This window comes from Alosa pseudoharengus, unplaced genomic scaffold, assembly GCF_046254945.1.
Source record: "Alosa pseudoharengus isolate Yale_2024_CS ecotype anadromous, Long Island Sound unplaced genomic scaffold, YU_APseudo_1.1 YU_APseudo_1.1_scf_15, whole genome shotgun sequence".
Lineage (NCBI taxonomy): Eukaryota > Metazoa > Chordata > Actinopteri > Clupeiformes > Clupeidae > Alosa > Alosa pseudoharengus.
This window is the reverse complement of record NW_027468620.1, coordinates 10763944-10775744: the sequence shown is the minus strand read 5'-3', so window position 1 is coordinate 10775744 and position 11801 is coordinate 10763944.

Sequence of the window (11801 nt, the reverse complement as noted above, 5' to 3'; positions counted from 1 at the left end):
GCAAAAGTCCCGTCCCATCCAGCCAGCATTCAGCACACTCTTCCTTCTTCCTCATTCATCACCACACATATGCACATGCACACAGGCCCCAAAGGATCCTGGGGCCTGAACCTCCAGAGCCCCACCTTGTCTCCATGAGGGCGTGTTTGGGCCTGTCCCCTGACGCACCCCCCCCCCACCCTTGAGTAGGAACTGTGAGTGGGGGGGGGGGGGGGTCGACCAGGCCAGGCCCTGGGGTCCCAGACTCCCTTCATCTGTGGCATCATTCCGCAGGAGAGTGGCGTGCCAGCGAGCACTGGCATGCCAGCCCAGCCCATGCCAGCCCCAGCCTCAGCAAGTCCCGCTCGTCTCCGCTCTGTCGTGTCGTTTCCAAGGAGCTCTATTTCTGTTTGTGCCGCCTGTCTCCGAGTTCTGAGTAGAGCAGCAGCAGCAGCTGCTGCCGCTGTGTCTGAGCTTGCTTGTTTGCTCCCTTGCTCGCTTACTTACACTGGAGGGACGCGCAGGGGGGCGGTCGAAAACGCTGAGGTGGCGGGTTATTTTGAGGGACTGTGGTGCCCTGAGGGGGCATGTGTATGTGTGTGTGTGTGTGTGTGTGTGTTGTGGGGAGGGGGGGTGGGGGTGGGGGGTAGGTCACCCCATAGCAACCCAACCCCTAACCTCCATGCTTTCAGGAACCCAGGAGGATTTACCCTGGGATTACTCTCACAGGTCCACCATGGGTATGTAAGAGTGTGTGTGTGTGTGTGTGTGTGTGTTTGCTGTGCATTGGCCAGGGAAGTGGAATTCAGGCTATGCCAGGCAGTGCAATGGCCGTGGATGTCGGGGACGTAACTGAAGCTGGCACCCTGTGTCATATCCTATTGCCAGTGGTATTTCTAGCACAAAGTGTTCCAGTAGGGATACAATGTCAAACTCCCACCGATCCTATCTATTGGTAGAATGCCCCAACTACTTACCTAATGGCAGGGTCTATTTTCAGAGACAGAACAAATATTTTTCAACTGCATCCAAAATGTTAACTCCTGCAACAACACATGAATGAATGTTTATTCATGCAGTTGATTAATTGATGAAATTATGCTTTATGTTAATATGCTCTTATCTGTCATTTGACGGCCTCAGAATCTTCCAAGACAAAAATCCATCACTGACACTTGACCGTTCTCAGTTTTTGACTCACAGTTTTGACACACAGCAATATTAAGTTGATGTCTGCCTCTGAAACCGTTCATGTTTTTCAACAGGAGAATATATTATTCTACCGCGTCTGTGCATCTTCCTGGGCCATCGTAATCTTACTCTGGAGTTAATTACTGAATCTGCATGTGAACTGCTTCATTAATCATCTCTGCTGAGGTTCATGCTTGGCATCATGCTGTAATGTCCTCTTGGATTCCCCAGCTCATGCCGTAATGAGTTCTTCTGTCTGAGGAAAGAAAACACACACACACACACACTCACTCGTGCAGGCTTCATTGTCATGTTTTCTGCTAGAGGTGATTTGACAATAACAATTCATAACATGGCAATAATGACTGTTAATAATTGTGTCTCATTAATTTGATTAATATTTAAAGGCTGGAGGAGGCTTCTCTTGGCTTGGCGCTGAAGGCAAACACAAACCCGGTGATGTTAATTGAACAAGCACCACGAGCGTAGGAGGGGTAATTAATCAGTTTTCGCTTGCGCTGTTTGTGCTTTGCCATCGTCTGCTCGTGTCAATCAATTTCACGCAGCTGTTCTTAAAAAATAACTGTTTTTGTATTTATTTATTTGTTTATTTATTTACTTTATTTATTTATATTTTTGCTTTTTGTTCGAGACAGGCCATCAGTTGTCACACATTCATACAACACCAGTCATGTGCTCAGAGTCCCTGTCAGATGCCTTGGATGAACTTGGAGTGTGACGTTAAACACAGGACTCTGCTGCCGTACCTGGTGTCACTGGCTCATGCTATTTTCGTCCCTCCATGTGACCGGCCTGTGGTTTTTTTGGACATCAAAGGGATGCCCTCTGCTTTTTGAGCATAATGCTTCCCTCATGGTCCCTCGATTCCAAACAGGGAGAGATTGTTGACGATGAAACAAAGGGCTGTTTAGAATGACATTACATTTCCAGCTGCCAGGATGCAACTTGAGAGAGAGAGAGAGAGAGAAATGGCAAACAATCAAACGTCTTTGTTTTCCCAAATAGAACACAACATTGTTAGTCGTGTTGATTCGAGTGATGTCACAGGCATGGGACAACCTGTTTATAACCCAAACGCTGACCTGCCTGGAGACCCTAGCAACAACAGCATAATGTGGATATGGCAGGTGCATAGAATTTATGCAAGACTATACACGCACACACATTTTTTCCCTTATGGATTTATTACTTTTTACAGTCTTGTATTCGAATAGGATGGCAACCGGTGATGTAACACTTTGCTGATGTGTCTGAAACTGTGCCATTCGAGTCTCTGGAAGATTCTAGATCCCCTCCAGCAGCAGCTGTAGCTGCAGCTGATCCTCCTGACAGCCTAGCACTCTCTCTCCTGTTTCTGCGGAGCTTAGGACTCTGGCTGTCCCCTCCAACCGTTATCGACCCAGACAGGGCGCACACAGACACACACTCACACGCACACGCACACACACATACGTTGTCTCCCACAGACCCGAGCCAGCAGCTATGGCACAAATACGGCGTCTCTTCTCTCACTATGACACGGCAGACAGCCGATGCTGAGCTGGTCTCTGAGTGCAATTGGAGGAGAGAGAACAGCATTTTGCCAAGTGAAAACTGTAAGAAAGAGATAGAAAGAACATGAGAGAGAGAGAGTGTGTATCTGTGTGTGTGTGTATGTGAGAGAGAGAAAGAGAGAGGGAAAGAGAGAAAGAGGGATAGATTAAGGAAGAGAGATAGGTAAAGATGAAGAGAGGTAGAGAAAGAAGGAGAAGGATAAAATAAGAGACAAAGAAAGATAGCAGAAGAGTGAAAAAGAGAGAATGAGGATAGAATAACAGAGAGAGAGAAAGAAAGAAAGATAGTAGGGGAGAGAGAGAGGGATAGAGAGAAAAAAAGGGATAGAATAACAGAGAGAGACAGAGAGAAAGAAAGATAGTGGTAGAGTGAGAGAGAGAGGAAGAGAGAGAGGGGTACACCCATGTGTACCGAGTGAGCCCACACATGCCGCTCTGATAATGACACTTATATAATCAGAATGATGAATGCATCAGATTCTGGCCCGCACCGCACCTCCTCCGCCTCGAAGGACCAAATGGATCGGATGAGCTAAAACAGCCTCCATCAATATGGATGGGCTGCTGAGACCGACTACGTGGCCACCCCAGAACCCATTCATTTTCAGACTGTAAACCCGTTATAGAGCCCCGCCATAGGAATAGGTGGACTCATCTTTCAGAGAATGTATTTTTGGCCCATCCAAGCATCCGACTGACATCGCCCACCAATGATTTGACTGGTTACATAAAGCCTAAAACGGATGGCATGACATGTAAATTGAAGCAATGGTAACAGTGTGAGTGTCTGAAAAACAACTAAACACACTCTTAGCACAAATCATTTTGAGTGGATGTTGTTGTCGGTTTAAAGGGACGCCAGTGGTGGCTATTTAACCTCCTGCCTTAGGAAGGTTCTGTTCCCTGCCAAATGTAATCAAAAAATCTTTTTCATTCAATTACTGATGTGTCCCTCACTCACCCCCGGTCGCATTGTCTGGCTTATCCAACTCAACCTGATTAATGGGGAAGGGAACAGAGAAACAGAGGACAGCTCGCAGCACAGAGAACTGACACAAGGCCCTTGACTGACAAAGTCCAAAGCCCTCAGAACTGAGTCACTGTCATCTCCTGGAGAGTAGCTCACAGCTCTCCATCTACTTCATCAATGTTTCACTCTCACTTCACTATAACCTGGTCGATCTGGTTGTAATGCTTTTGTCATGTTTGTGGAAGGGTTCGACAGAACCTGACACAATGTTCTATCAGTGGGATTGTAATATGTGAGGCTGCTGAGGTTGGATGCTTCCCTGAGGTAAGGTGTGGTGGACCAGAGCATTTGGCTTCTCTTTGATCAGGAACACTGATGGCCCGAAGCTTCCTGGTCAGAGATGACTCCTGTGGACCGTGAAAATGATAGCTAGCTAGATGGTGAATGGATGGATAGATGGATAGATAGATAGATAGATAGATAGTTAGTTTCACTGCTCATCCAGCTACACTGGCTACCTATGGCGGCCCGCATCAAATTCAAGGCTCTAACGCTTGCCTACAAAGTAGTCTCAGGCTCTGCTTCCCACCTACTTGAATGCCCTCATACAGACAAACGCTACCTCCAGACCGCTGTGCTCCTCAGACGAACGACGTCTAGCTCTACCACCGGTACGCTCAGGCCAATCCTTTTCTCATCTGTTCCTCGTTGGTGGAACACACACTGCCAGTTCCTACAAGGGCAGGGACATCCCTCTCCATCTTCAAAAAACTCCTGAAGACCCAGCTCTTTAGAGAACATCTCCTCTCATAGCATCACTTACAACAAGTCTTGCTGATCCTAGCACTTACCAGCCGTCTTGAACTGACACTCAACTGTTTAAAAACAGCACTCACTGATGCACTTATTCTTACTGTACTCTACCATTTTTAAATTGTCCTAAAATGGTTGAGAGAATTGCTTTAAAACTGTTCACCATGTTGTTAGTCGCTTTGGTTAAAAATGCGTCAGCCAAATGTAATGTAATGTAAATGTAATGTAGTTTGATTCATTACTTTTTTCATTGCCAAAGGGATGCACAAAAGCACATTATTTGCACAGACAGGTAAGATCTCTAGCTGTGGAAGTTAAAGTAGAATGTACTTTAGGTGTGTGTGTATTGCCACTCAAAAGATAAGTGTCCCCTCCTGAGCTAGAGGCGAGTCTTTGTGTGTTGTTATTGCAGTGGGCAGGCAAACGAGTCCTGACATGTAATATCTTGAGCTGAGGGCTGAAGGCAGGCTTGTCGGGAAGGGTTGCCTGACCTTATAAATGGGCTGCAGGATGGCTGTGGCAATAAACACGCCAGTTCAAACCAAGTGACTGGTGCCTCCCGAAATAGCCAGGAGGCCTGCTTGGGGGAGCTATGGTAACCCGTCCCTGCTAACACAAACCCTTCTGTTGGCTTTGTCTTCGCTCCTGGCCTGCCCTCTACCCTGCTCAGCCGAAGTGTGTGTCTATATTGGGAAATGTTATATTCGTGTGACGCAGCTGCACAAATTTACCAAAAGGGGTGCATGATAATTGCTGGCGCAAGACACATCTACGGTCTGATTTTTCTTTCTCTATTTCGCACGAACCATTGATGTTTCCTGAAACATCATTGAGCCGGTCTTGTTTTCTGGAGCAGTTGCTGATTTGAAGTCATGTAGTGAAGTCCTGGGTGAGATAGATATCATATAAATGGGTAAATCTTCAGTCAGCTCTGAGCACATTCACATTCAAATGATCTTGCATCATGCAATATTGAATCCCTCAGAGATTTATGTAAAATTCATTATAAACACTCCACCAAAAACCGCTGTGGGCTTGTGTCCTCCTTTGCAGCTAATTTCGCATTCCTCTCTGAATGGATTGCAGCCAAATTGTGCTTCCACAGGATAAGAGAGCTGCCTTTTATAACTCACCCAGAGGATTACATGTGGTACCTGTCAGGTCGGCAAACTGTTAGGCTGACAGTGACAACCGGGCTACGCTGAAGCTGGAGCGTACGCCTTCCACAAAAACAGTTTTAGAAGAGTGCTCTAATTTTTTGGAGCACGCCGTGCTCACGTCTGCTAAAGCCACTGTCATTGATTATAGTGGAAGCTAATCGTTGGATCATGTGCTCAGTGCCCAGCATCACCCGGCTGTGACTCAGATGTTTGGGCAGTTACCGGCACATGGTGAATGCTTTGGACATGTCACTGTACAAATCACGCCAACTTTATCACAAGGACATGACTATACACTTGCTGTCTGGACATCTACCTTCTGCTTCAGAATTTGTGATAGGTTTTCCATTCATGAAAATCAAAGTCAAGTAAAAGAGCCATGGCCATTTTCGCTAACAGGAATAGCATTGATATATGCTCATCACTCTGACTGTGAAAGAAGAAATAGTTGTCTGATGGGGTTCTTGTTTAGTCTGGGCTTGGTTTTCTCAGGCTAGGCCGTGTGATAGTCCTCTGTGAGCTGTTGGCTGAGGGGTTGGATGTGACAGCTTTGGGAAACAGGGAGTGGGGCCCAGCATGAACGGTTTCCTTTCCCTGCGGAGGAAAAACCACAATGAGAAACATTTTAACTGAGAGCTTACGTAATGAGGAAGACAGGTCTATTAGTTAGAAAGGTAAACTGAGATCCATTTGGTTTGTGAGGCACATTGCCTGATTTATGATATGAATTGCTAGTCTGGTATTTAGTACAAGTATGGTCTGACCATAAAGGTTCAGTGGACATATTGAATTTAATTTATTCCTTGCATAGGCTTAGGTGCCATCAGATTCAGATGAAGTCATAGGTGACAGTAAAGTAGGCCTTTGAAGTTTACATCACAGAAGTCTGCCCTTAGAAATAGACAGCCTTCAGCAGAACAAGTCAGAAACAGGCTGAAATGTTTTCAAAAAGTAAGCCACAGAATATGCTTGCACAAAGCTAATAAAAGATTGAGAGCGAAGAAGCATAGAAGCTGAAGAGATAAAGAGCTGGAAAGACACAACAGAGGAGACAGGGGCGAAAAAGGACACGGATATTTGGCCAAGAGTAAAAGACAGAGACAGAATGAGAGAAAGAAAGAAAGAAAGAAATAGTTTCAGATTGCGGCGTTACCTGAGGCATGGATGTGAGCCTCATTACTGGGCTCGGCCGCTTTGATGTCGCTGCTCTGCGTCTCTCGAGGGGGCCAGCGCCGAAACGATTCTAATTAAACAATGGAGCCAGAGATGCCCTGAAGAAAGGGGTCTTTGAGCAGCCAGTCAATGCCCCATTTAAAGTGAGAACCCTCCTCTGAATATCCAGACCAGGCAGAGGTCCAGCACTCTCCGCCTACAGCACTTCTCCTCACTCTGAAGGGGGTGCCTCGGAAATTTGGGTTAGCCCCTTTTTGCACTCGGTAAATGTGGGCCAAACGCAGGTTAACTTCTTGAAAAAAAGTACTACTGAAACGAAACTGTGCTATACCTTATACCTACAATATGTCATAGTTTCAGGTTCTTTGTTTATTTTGGCAGGGATATTATTATGTGCTGTTGCGTAGTGAAAACTGAGTCTCTGAGTGAGCTACTGTGACTGTCCTGCCACCAAGTCCATGTGGCATGTTTACTAGACAGTGCGTTATTATTAGACAATAAAACCAGTCACTCTTACGGCCACGCTTAGGGCTTGCAGTGTCCTTTGAAGTCATGCCTAGATGTCACTTCTCTACTCTGTTCAAGGAAAGCTAAAACTATTTTATTCATACTTTGAAGTCTGGTACCTTTTCAATGCTATTTCTTTTGTCTTTCTTGTGAGCAAATTATAGATATTTTTATAACCTGGCTGTATGCTTTGTTTATGACTGTGACTTTGTAACTAGATATTTGTGACTGTTATACAGGTCAAGATCATCTGTGCATGCAGTCCTACAGTACAGTCCTAGAAATACAGTGTCAAATAATTAATTTCATGTTTATGAATAATTTTACACAATTCCATGTTTTGAAGACTAGATTGTTGGGATGGGGATGGCATGGTCTTGTGTAAGAGAAGATATTTAGATATGTACCAGTAGACTGTATGTTGTCCACTTGTCGCTGTTCTACCACACCTGTTTGAAGTAGGGGCATGGTGGGAGCAGTGGTGGCATTGCTACCTGAGAAACAGTTGACCTGGGTCTGATGTTGTAAGTCCCAGTGCCTTGGATAAGAACATCTACTAAATCTCTATTTTTACTCAACTCAGATTTGAGGTCCTCACTGCTACCCTTTGGTTTGCATTTAGCTCATCAAGTATAAGTAAGTATAAATATATATACTCTTTTGATCCCGTGAGGGAAATTTGGTCTCTGCATTTATCCCAATCCGTGATTTAGTGAAACACACTCAGCACAGAGTGAACGCACAGTGAGGTGAAGCACACACTAATCCCGGCACAGTGAGCTGCCTGCTACAACGGCGGCGCTCGGGGAGCAGTGAGGGGTTAGGTGCCTTGCTCAAGGGCACTTCAGCCGTGCCTACTGGTCGGGGTTCGAACCGGCAACCCTCCGATTACAAGTCCGAAGCCCTAAACAGTAGGCCACGGCTGCCCCAAAGGAGGTGGTGATGATATGAGGACCACAGCCAGCCCTGCAGCAGACATCAATAGGAGACATGTAGCATTTAGCATGTAGCCTCACCCACTCACGTATGCTGTCACTAGGTGTAGAGTTAAGAACCCCTGTGGGGCTTCCGCATTGCATGTCCTCCTCCTCCTCTTCTTCCTCCTTCTCCTCCTCCTCCTCCTCCTCTTCTTCCTCCTTCTCCTCCTCCTCCTCCTCATGCTGTTTAGTTGCAAACCAGAAGGGCACTCAGGAGCGCAAAACTCCACCAGGGCGAACATTAGCAAAATCAAAACTAAATTCGTCGAGCCATCCCGTGAGCTGAAGCCGCTCTAAAATGTGATGGGGTCAGCCCTGAGCCATGCTACTCCTTTCTGCCAAGTTCCAGCAAGACCAGGAAAAGTGTTTGCGTAATCCTACACTCACAGACAGACAAACAAACAAACAATCAATCAGACAGACAACGAAAACATGACCTCCTTGGCTGAGGTCATGAAAAGTCCTGCTAGGGTGTCCTTGATTGTACCAATCATGTTCAGTTACTGAAAACCAAACACAGGGTAGATTGGTTTCATCTGCCACTGAGGACATCTGTGGCAAACACAATGAGCAGTGGTAGCACTGCAGCACGATTGAGACGTCTTGTGCAAATCCACTAAAAAGATTCGGAACTTTGAGAAGAGGGATGATTTTTTAAAGATTTGTAACTTTGAGGAGAAAAGGGGTGATTTTTTAACTTGAAAAGGAGCGTGACACACATGAAACAGCCTCTTGCTTTGCCTGCAGCAGCTCAATAATTCATCCAGAGATGAAATGGCTCTGCCCGCCCCACACACACACACACACACACACACACTAACACACACACACACATTCTGTCTCTCCTTCTCCTCCTGCGTCTTTCACTCACTTCTTATAGCAAAAACAACTATGTGCTCCGTGCTAATCGGCCACACTGCTAATGCTCTGTTTGTTAAGTTTGTTGATTTATTTCTCACTAATAGAATTGTTTTGTCTCCTAGAGAAGGATGAGGACATCTCAGAGCTTCTGTGTGAGTCTGTGAGAGGACTGAGCATCAGCTGTAAGGGTGGCAAGCAAAGGACTTCTGCTTCTGAAGAGTAGAATGAAAAGCAGACATCCCAAGTCTCCCGGAAGTTCCAGGAGTCTCCCGAATATTGATAACGGCTCCCTGATGCCCGCAAATGAGATACAATCTCCCGGAATCTAGAGCGAGCGAGCAAGAGCGCGCACACGAGACCGAAACTTCAAATCGTGTGTGCATCTGAGTGTAGCGCGCACACGACGGGAATGGAGAGAGAGAGGGGTAGTGCGTGTGTGTCTGTTCAAGACAGAGAGGATCCTGATTGGCCTGTTTCAGTTCAGTTCAGTAGGAAATGGAGCGTCATGGCAGAGGCAGAGTGCCCCCCAAAAAGGAACATTTAAGACCCATTTCACATCAGACTACACAAAAGTGTACCCTTGTCTCATAAGAGTTCAAAATAACGATATCTTGCATGCTGCACTGTTTGTAACAGTGACTTTAGCATTGCCCATGGCGGGTTAAATGATTGCAAAAGACATGTTGAGGTGAGTTTAACAAGTGTCATTTCATGTGCATATTATCAGGACTAGCCTACTAGATGGCTATTTGCCAAGGCTACATAAAGACCAAACTACCAAAATCTACATATTTTATTATCACAATTTCTAACTATAGGCCTTCCTTATTTGGTGTGCTGAGTAGAGACAATTAATTAACAAACATAGTCTATGCATCACTATTTCAGTATCTAAGAAGGCTAAAGTATTTTTTTATATTTATTTATTTATTTGTTATTTTTATTTTATTTGGGGGGGGGGGGGGGGTCCCCCCCTGAAATGGCTTTTTGCAGATTGGGATGTCTGGAAAAGCAAGAGCTGAATGGTATGCGAAAATAAACAAGGAAAGCTTAGTAAAGAATTTGCTGCCTTTGCAGTAGAGATATTTTGCCATTTACATTCAAAGCTTTTGTGATTCTTGTTTTTTAACTATTCATATCCTTTGTATGCTCTTAAATGGTGCTCTTGCTTGTCTCATGTTGTCACACATGAGTTCACATCCACTCTATCTAATGGAATGGAAAAGTTGATGGTAATCTTTTGAAGTTCCTGTGTGTTCTCATGGCCTGTGCATGCAGTACGGGTTAACTTTCAGGTTGCTGCTGCAGCCAAATACTTATACAATCTTGAATTAAAGGCACAGTCCTCAAACCTGATGTAAAATTGTTGACATTTGAACTCAATGGCCAGGCATACACACAGCTCCCTTCAGTGCTCCTTAAACAAATGTTGTTGATTGATTGACTAGAATAGTGAAAAACTTGGTCTGATGCATTTACTGGGGGACACCGAACAGAAGTGTTTTGGATTATAATCTGTGCCTGTACCTTTAACACAAGTCATGTCCAGGTCCTTAGGAGCGACACAATCTAGGCAATGCTAAGAATGGACCAAACAGGACCAACATTTACGTGATCCTTAATCTCTGACAGCAAGCTAAGTCCTCTGTCCTCATTTAGCAGACAGGTGTTAAAAGTTACTCTTTGTCTGCCACTCTCTCTCTCTCTCTCCATCCCTCTCTCTCTCTTCCTGACCACTCTCTCTCTCTCTCTCTCTCTGAATCAGTCTCTATCTCTCTGCAGTCTGCAGCGCTGGAGTGCCAGCTTGCCGAGTCACATGACCATTAATCTAGCCAAAGCCTCCCTAGTTCTGACTGGCAACAGATAAGCCCGGCCTGTGATTGGGTCACGGCAGTGACTATGCTGGGAAAAGCCACTTGTTGACCATCAGTCAGTCAGCCAGCCAGGCAGACGTGGGGGGAAGCAGGGATACAGGCAGGGACACCCCTGTCACTGGACTGTCTCTAAGCCCCTGTACACACACACACGCGCACACACACACACAGGGGAGGGGCCAGGCTGGTCAGTCTGAACCCATTGACTGTTTGTCACCAGTGTTTGTGTAATGGGTTTATGACACACACTGTGAGTCACCAGCCGTGTCTTTGTAAACATTAGCCCTGCAGGCAGCCATTGGGGGATTTTAAGTGTGTGTGTGTGTGTGTTCTATTCAGTGTGAGGAGACTTAACAGGTGTTTACTCTAATCACACTGCTTTGCCTCCCATTCAAGCAAGCTCACTGTGCCTCCCATTCAAGCAAGAGTTATCACCAGTGCTCAGGTTGGAGTTGTGTTGGTTGCCAGGGCCATCATCATCATCAGAGATAAGCAGGACGATTCTGCCGAGGATCAAAGTAATTGAACGTGTTCGCTCGCTGTACACCCTGTACACAGAGTCGTTTTGTGCAATCAAATCCTATTGACTTACACCCACTGAAATCACCCTGGTGAGATAAAGAAGTGGGACCAGCCTGCTCAGAAAGGCCCCAGCGACTCCAAGACCAGTCTGTCAACCCCCCCCCCCCCCCTACCTTATCGCTGTTTCTCCCTCACAGGAG